The following is a 9,376-nucleotide window of genomic DNA, read 5'->3' on the forward strand; positions in this document are numbered from 1 at the left end:
TCTCTGGCCTTGGCCAGGGAAGGAGAACATGAGGATGAATAATTGCTGTGGATTTGCCAGATGCTCTGTAACCACACATGCATCTCGACCAAACAGTAATGAGTCTGAGTGTTCGTTTTCACCTGCAGGATTTCTTCTGAGTGATTTTGGTTTTTATATCAAACAGGGTTTTCAGGGATTTGAAGTAACCTCACGACAGGGATCAATTCGTTAAGTAGCATTGGTGCTAATTATAATCAGTGGCTGTGATTTTTATTTACTTTCACTGTGCAATGAGATACGATTAAGTGTGAATGGTGTGGCTGGAAATTTCTTGGGAATTCTTTAAGTTTATTTTGCAATGGCAAATAGGATCTCAGGCGCAAGGGAATGCTCCTGCTCGTGCTGTCTTTGAGTGTTTTGGTGGGTCACTCTGTGCCTGGGGCACTGAAGTATCCCTCTGCCATTCAGATCATGTAGTAAGGGTGTTGTACTGGTGGAAAAATCTCCTTCCCCAAAATAAGGGCTGACCTAAACCTGAGTCTGGTGGTTCTGAATTCTGTCACTAATCCATTCCTCGAGCACAGCCGTGTTGTTGCTTGCTCAGCACTGTCTGCAGCTTTATCTGGATTCATTGCCTTACAGAGATAAAGCATGCTATTTAGTCTAAAAAAATCCTACCTCAACAAACAAAGAACATCTTAAAAGTTTTTAAAACTAGAGGCAGAAGCCAAGAGCTAGGAGGAGCTAGCAGCAAGTCCCATGATGTACCAGAAAGAGAGGAGCTCAAATCCTGCACTTTTCATCACTTTGCAAGCTTCTCGATGCAGCCGAAGAGAAGGGTTTCTCAGCGAGTTGTCTGGTGTTCAGATAGGGAAGGTAACTAGGGATGTTACTGTTGCTTATGGTCCTTCCACTTTGCAAGCAGAGTTTCTCAGCTTGTGCTGTGAAATCTGCTGTCCTTCCTCTGCAGGGATGTGGAAATTCAGCTTCCAGGAGAACTGTTATTTCAGTTTTACTGGGGGAATGAATTCGTAGAAATTTGGGGATGAAAGATCATGTTTAGAAGGCTGCTTAAGGCAGAAGGTCCTTCTCAAAGCTGAGTTTAATCCTGCTGTGGAGCAGGCACTGGTCAGAACGGTGGTTATGTTGAACCATCTGCTGATATGTTGAGCAAGCCTGTCAGTAATCTCTCTGTGATGGTTTGAAGCTCAGAAGGGACTGGTGCCGTCATCCTTTGCGGTGCAAAGTTTAAAGGGCGTGTGATACTGAATTCACAAGATGGCACAGTTTGGTAAATGATGCACAGCCCGTACGGTTTCTTTATGGGATGACTCTTTCATAGCATGGTACTCAATTAACATGAGAAGTATTGTTTTAATTATCTCAGCTGATGTTCCTCTGAAACTGCTCGGTGGGTAATTTTAATGGACGCGGTATGGAAATTGTTGCACTGGCAGGTACAATATCTGTTCATCTTATTTGTTTACAAATGTTCCAAGCAATCACATATGACACCTTCCTGCAAATGAGGTAATTCCCGCTTGGTGCTTAGGCCTCTAAAGAGAAAAACTTTAATATTGTAACATTAAAGGCAGACACTGCGTTTTAATCACTTGCCAAAACAGCTGAAAACAATTATTAATTAATAGGAAACATTGACTTGTAACTTCACAAGCTCTCCAAAGAAGCGTCTGTGACATCTTGCATCTGGATTTATGGATTATTTGGATACAGTGAAACTGGGCATCATACTGCAAAGGTTGACTGCTTTAAATGCATTTTAAGTGTACACATAGCGCTCTTAAAATTAGTATGTTTATAAACCTAAATTGGTTCAGTTGAATGCCTTTTGTTCTCTTTCTGGCCTCATTTGAAGCAACAACAAAAAGCTGTGCTTGTTTGTGTGTTTAACCAAAATGTTAAGTGCAATTAATCTACCAAAAGCACACAAATATTTTCTGAATAATAGAGGCGCCCCTTTCACAGTGTCTTTGGTATTTAGCACTATGGTTTGGAGAGTAGAAGGCAACTTTTTCACATCTCATAAATAAAATTTAAAAAATCTTTTGCTTGGCTTGTTTAATTTGAACCAATGCAATGCAGCACCCTCAGGTTTTCTTGACTGCTTTGATAAGGCTGAGGTTAGTACGTAGGGTTAGGGAGAGGCGGCGTTCCTAGTATTTTAGATTCTGGATCTTACTTTCCCTTCTGGAAAATATTGTGTCTGGCAAATGCAGCTCCCAATAAATAAGGAGGGGATGAATATTGCAGTCTGAGACAGAGCTCCTCTCTTTGATCTGACTTGGAGGGTGATTATGTAGGGATTCATCATGCAGATCTACTGGTTTTGCCTCTTTTGTCAAACAAAATAATAGAATTCCTTGGACTGTCAGAAACAGAGAATATCCAAAATATTTCAACAAGATCAGACCACAAGGGTTGGTTTGTTATCTTAATTGAAAATCTTGAGACATCCCAATTATTTTAACAATGGGAGAGTGGCTGCCTAGCCTGTCTGCTTCTAGCCAGTCCACTTCTCAGTTATTGAGAAATTCATGGGGAATACTGTGACAAGTTTAATAACTGTAGATTTTTTCATCAGTTAAAATCTTTTTTCTAGCAATCATGAGAGCTTTGCTTTACGCATTTGCTACTGAGACTCTTCTCTTAAAAAAAGCGTGTGATCTCATCTTCTATTTAAAATTCTGCTAGTCCTGCTAAACCAGCAACTCAGTTTGCCAGGTAACTCAATCAGAGCTCGTCTTCTGTGCATGGGACTGAGTCTTACTGCTGAGGGTTGGTCGGTCACGCCATGTAGCTTGGGTGAATGACAATGTGAGTGCATCCAGCGTCTACGCCTGGATATAGAGAGCCAGACACCAGACTTCATCCATGTCATTTGAAGAAAGGTCATCTGTGTCCCTCTTTAGCATGCTTACTTCTCAATAGTTCATAATGCTTGGGAATCTGCTTAGTTGTCCTTGTCCTTTTGATCAAGATACAACATTCATAGCTATTCACCAAGCTATGGACAACGGACAAGGGTCTGTGTAGTCCTATATTTATGGTTAAGAAGAAAATTGTTACGCTATTCAGAGGTTAAGTTATGCCTTCAGATAATAATGCTTTGCTTTTCCTGGAGTGTTTCGCACAAGTTGATCATAACGAAGTTGAACTTGTCCTTGTTTTATCAAATAGTTAGGGCTTCAGTGGCTACAGAAATGATGCCTACAGCTAGTTTCCCTTTCCTTTCTCCTCCCCACCCAGCGCTGTGCTCGTGTTGTTGGAAAGTGGGGTGGATGGTGCAGACACGTGGACGCAGCAGCTTAAAAGTCAGATGTATAGAAATGAGGGGCTGGAGTGACAGCTCTGCTCTCGTTGATAGGAGTCAATAACCTCAATAGCAGTGACCAGCTAAATATCTGAGGATTTTATGGGCTGAACTATGGCAACTGCACTACTTAAATTGATGTTTGTACCTGCTGAAGTCCTACGCATTTATCCTGAAAGTACTTTTTATTACAAACAGTAGCTGTTTGCACAAAACTTCATAATCTCAAAGCAGTTATCTTTCTGCAAGTAGTTAATTGGGTCATTACCAATTTTTCCTCAAAAGAAGGGGAAAAATTGATGACTATAATACTTATCAAATGCAGACCAAAAGGAAAGAGTAATTTCTGCAGTGGGTTGGCATTTTGTGTACTTCTGTTCTCTACCACCTGCTGCTTGGTATACTACTTAATCTGGAGACCAGTACCAAACATCCACCGTACCAGGCGTAGCAGAACAGTGAACTGCACTTATGGCATCTCCAGAACATTGTGACCATTCACAAAAGAAAGCGGTAGGTTGCTTCTGGTTACTGACTGGTGCATTAGATTTCTACTAGCAGAACAATTTTCAGGTTTCTAGGTTGTGTGTGTGGCAGATGGAAGTAATTGCTTTTAGTATGCTTTGGGGGTATTGCTGTCTGAACAAGAAAAAGACAGTGCAGCTTCCCTCTCCCCCCACCCAGGGTTTAGGATATGCCTGATCGGAGTGCAAAGAGGATTGGGGTTGATTCTTGAGTTTCATTTTGGTGTTTTTCATTATTTGCACAGAAGCAGTTGAGGGATAAAAGTAAATTCCAAATGTCAACTTCCAGGGAAGGTGTGAATCTGATCTGTGATGGCATTTGTTGAGAATGAATTCAGAGTACTCTTACTTTTAATGCTTGCTTTTTTGCATGGGCTGCGATGATTTGGGGTTTGTCCAGACCAGTAATGTTCCTTTACACCAGCGCTGGTTTGTGCCTTTTGAGCAATGTCCTTTCCAAAGACTGTGCCTCAGTGCCTAATCCCAGGTGCAGCCTCCGTGTAGCAGAAACCTTCCCCAGCTCATGAGTTTCCTAAACACATTCTACAATTGCAGCGTCCTCTGATGCTTCCACCTGTAAGAAGTTATTTCGATTTGGGCTGTTCCTCTCCACATCTTTATATCTGCCAGCTCTGTGAAAATAATGGGATGTTAAAATTTAAAAATTGAAAGATAAAATGGGAGGAAATTATTAGATATGTCAGCTTCAGAAGACAACTGCTGATTACAGTACACCTCTCTGTGCTGCCTTCTTTTTGACTACCATTTTCTGTTACTATGGTAGAATGAAATTTGCATTATCCTCAGTGTTATCCTGTGCTTATGGGAAATGGGAACCAGCAGATACCTAGGCATAGAAATTCAACATTAAATGAGCGATTTGTTCATTTTCTGCAGTTGTCCAGAAGGTAAAATGCTCTGTGCTACCGCAGAGGAGTTCTTGCAGCGCTCCTTTAAATCAATAAGATATTTCTTTTCATTTGACCATCTTCCTTAAGATACAAAAGTGACCACTGAGTCTCCTTCATGGCTTTTGTCTGTATTTGTGGAGCATTTTGCAAATGAAAGCTGGGGATCTTGCCATCCTTGTAAACAGTATTGCAAACCACAATTCCAGAACAGGGAAATGCCTCCCTGTCCACAGAGGCAGAATTCAACAGATGCTGAATTTTGCAGTTGTTTTATATCTTGCAGCATAAAAGCCACGGTACGAACATTGAGGAAAGGCCTTTTTCCCATCAAAACTCTCAAGCAATCTTACCAGCGAAGCAAAGCTGTTCCCCCTGTCCTGAAGAGAACATTGGGTTAGAGGCAGGGACTTGCAGCAATGAATGAGAAGGTTTGGTCTAACTGGTCTTTTTCCTTCCGTAAGATCAGCAGAATACTATTTGCCGTGGTATGTTGTTGAAATCTTCAGTTGTTATGAATCAGAGCTAAAAGAAGCATCAGTACTTGTTCATTTTTTTAAAAAGAAAGAAAGGCTGATTTGAAGAAAATCAATGGAAAAGAATGCAGGAAGCTGCTGATGTGGAAAATTTTCACACCATGCCAAGACAACCTTTTTTATCAAGTTTTTTTTCTTTAAGGTATCACTTTGCAAGGTTCTTGCCTATTGCATGCTGATGATAGCGGTTTGCTGCTAAAGCTGGAGGAAATGAGACTGATGAAAATTTTCTGTGTAAAAACCTGTAGAAGTTGACTTCAAACAGAGAAATGTCGGTAAAATGCGAACGTGGCAGAGATGTTCCACGGGAATGTTTCGACTATCAGGAATATGAACTACGTTGTGAGCATTTCCCCTCTCAGATTTGCATAGATGGAGATATGTTGATTCAAAACAGAAGGATTTTGATGAACAGATATTAGCTTCCACCATAGCTGAGTAAAGAGGAAAAAAGGTAGGTCACATTCAAAACAACGGAAAGTCAACAGCTTTCTACACTACGAATGGTCCTACTTCTTCAGTCAGCAAAGATGGAAAAGCCCTTTGTTCAATGTTATTAGTACACACGAAACTGCAATTTTTAAGCCAATGCCAGCTGCTTCTGAAATCACAACAGCGAATACTGCAAGCTACGCTGCAATTTCTTTTCCTGAAGTCATGTGGTTTAGCCTACAAGTGAAACTTATTTGGGTCAAATGAAAAGGTTGGGATTTGATAAATGAGTTGGTATATATTTGGTGAACTTTTGTTGCTGTTCTGCCCTTTCAGTCAAGAAATACTAAAAACTTAGGACAAGATGATTTAGTGAAAGTAATGCAACAGCTTAGATGATAATGTAACTTTCATGATGGCTGAAGGATGGCTCAACATCAATTATACATGATCAGTAATAAGCGTAAGCTAAAATTATAGCCTGACAGCGCTTAGGAGGGGACTGGGAGGATGTGTGTAATGTATTTCCCTCCTTCCAAAACTTGTTGGACTAGCAACCTGACTACAGGAAAATCATTGTAATTTAGCTTTTGTTGGCAGTATCGGTAGTGGAATCTAGGGCATAAATATGTTGCTTTGTATATATCTCAGCTCGGATCTAACACAGGAGTAAGTGAATAGGGGAAAGTTTGCACTGTTGTTTCCTCTCCTTTTCTTAAACAGAAGCAGCTCTGGTTTGGTCAAGCTGGAAAGCAGACATGCGCTTACAAACATTACCTTTATTTCATCCCGTATATCCTATTGAGTGAAGAGATGAGCCCTATGCAGGGATGCTCTGGCAGACAGTGGGGCTGCTCTCAAGCTGCCTCGGAGGAGGCACGTGGGGAAACTCATGGGTCAAGGTTTCAGGCTGGGCATGGGAAGGCAGCTCCCATTCTGTCCCTGTCTGGGACGAAAGCAGTAATCGCTGCTCTCCAAACTGTGCCCATGCCTCATGTCTGACACAAACATTCCCTTTTCCTTCAACCTACTCACTGGGAAACGTCTGACGCAGCTCATGAGCTTTGCTTTGTGGTGTGTCTGGGGCAGAACTTGTTTCTTATGGTAGGTGGAGACTACAAACAAGGAGTACTGTGGATCTTGGTTTGAAATTTTGGGAGAGTCGGGTAGCCAAGCTGTATACTGGATGCATTCTGTTCCAGCTCCTGTGAGCTACAGAAGCACTCATGGTGACATGTGTTGCCAAATAAATTAGCATAAGCAGATTCAGGCCAGCCCTGAGTGTGTCACTGGCCGCTTTGATGGCCCTTTTTGCCACATGTGTAAGAAACCAAGGAATCACTGTAATCTGAAGAGTCAAGCATTTGAGTTTGTGGCACCCTGCACCTGTTAACAGGGCTTTGTTGAGGTCTTTGACCTCCAAACATAGATAAGCTGCTCTGGCGGGTTAGGAGATTGGAAACCACTGGGCTGAAATCCAGCACGTTACAACCCAAGCTCTTTACCTTTTCCTTGGTTAATAGGTGCTTGAACTATTTGGCAGGGAGCCAAAGAGGTCTGCGAGGCCTGCAATGGGGCAAGGCGTTGCATTAAAAGACCCAGTTTCTAATTAATCCAGGGCCTTTGTAACTCTGTAAGTGGCTTGCCCAGAGTCATGCCGGTGCAGGGTCACCCTTATCCGAGTGCAAGACGGGGTAGATGAGGCCTCCGGTCCTTCTAAACACTGAACTTCAGTACAGAGCATTAGCATTTTGAAATTATCCATTGAAAATTACTGCAAAATTATCTGTGTGATTATATCTTGAGGGGCAGCTGCCAGAGCAGAGGTTAACTGGCTAATGTTTCTCTCTTGGACTGGAGTTCAGCATTGCCCTGTGCTCTCTGCTGAGGCTGTTCTTTGAATAAAATAGAACTTGGCATGGAGCTGTTCTTGGTGTAGCTTCTGTTTAGAGGAGACAAGAATGAGGGAGAACTCCTAACCAAAATTTAGCCTAATGTTTTCTTCTTTCTGCATTTCTGATGGTGGGTCCTGGACGTGGGGATGTCTGGAAGTGTTAATATAGCTTTGTCCGAGGTTGCAGGAGATGATCCTTCTTGCAGATGTGCCTCAGCTTTACTAAGCCACGTGACTGTTTTTTATATGCTCTTGGTTCATGGCAAGTATCTTTCAAGGTAATCTGTACCCTCTGGTGCTGAGGGACATCACCTGTGAAAATATGATAACCTGCTAACTAATATACGACAGAGGTTTTTGGTGTAGTAGTATCACGGTGAATACCCCTTTTCAGCAACTGGGACAGGGTTTGCTAGCAAAAGGCCTGATTAACACGATAGTTGTATGGTCAACCGATCACATTCAAAGCCGTGATGAGCAGTGATGCTGGCGGCGCAGATTCTTCTGCTGCTGGTTGTGACTGAAACGGTGACCGTCTGCAATCGATGGGGACTCCGTGCAGATCCTTGATATACCTGCTCGTTGCTTTAACAATTCACCCTTACAAGGGATTTCAGGTCCCTCAAATTTTACTTACTCAAAGAGAAGTCATTTAAATAAAACCAGGCCGATAACAAGCCTCGCAAAGGAAGCTTATTTCATTTGTTAATATAGTCTTTGTAAATATGGCGTGTTTGTTAATATGGTGTAAGTTGAGTTGAGATAAAAGATCTAAGAAACGGAACTTGGGTTGCCCGAGTCCTGTGTGGTGTATATTTGATGAATTTTCACTTAATCATCCATTAATATGTATGACAAAAATAAACATGGCAATTGAACAGCACAGTACTAAAGACTGTTCTGAAAGAATACCACATTGGGTAAACTAAACCAACTGCATTTCTTACTAATCTACACAATGCATTTCGCTTAAAAGGAGAATTTATAGTATTTGAAATATCCTATCACATACTGAAACTTTTAGTGTAAACTGCCACTTTCTGACTATCACATATTGAAATACTTGTGGCGTATAGTGAAATTTATGTTACATAGTGTAAAATATATAGTGAAACCAAACTGATGTATAATGAGACACACATGTGCCTGCAATGACTTATCAGTCCCATTATTTTCTAACTAACATTTATTTTCACGATCAAGTTTTTCTGGGTCAGAGGAAGACAATGGTGGAGACCAGGGCTGCTATTACAATGGAGAGTGTAGACCCGAACTTGCACAAAAAACCCCATCGAGCTGAGTTATCCTTTGTCCTTTTCTGATATAAATTCTAAATGCAAAGTCTGCTAATGGCTACAACATGTCTCTTTTTCTCTGCCAAAGCTTCATTACAAACATCAACATCACCCCAGCCAGGGAAATACCACCAGCCACAAGTGGAGAGGCCGAGTGCCCAATTCTCAGCCTTTTTTACCAGTATGAGCCTGCTGCATGAGAGACCCTGGTGAGGTGTGGGGGGCCTTGCAGAAACACCCAAGCACAGTTTGGGTCATTCAGACCCATTCAGGTCTCGCAGACCTGACCTCCTTTGTCCACCAGCGTTCTGGACTTCCTATGAAGGCTGGGGGTGGATGGGCAGCACCGGTGATGGCTGTGACCTGCAAAACTTCCAGCTGTGCTGCTTAGATTTGGTTTTTTTTCTTACTTGAGCCAGGTCCTGACTATGCAGCCAAGCATCCCTGCCGGGCAGGGCGAGCAGGCTGGCTGCT

This window comes from Cariama cristata, unplaced genomic scaffold (assembly GCF_000690535.1).
Source record: "Cariama cristata isolate BGI_N322 unplaced genomic scaffold, ASM69053v1 scaffold10774, whole genome shotgun sequence".
NCBI classification, from domain to species: Eukaryota; Metazoa; Chordata; class Aves; order Cariamiformes; family Cariamidae; genus Cariama; species Cariama cristata.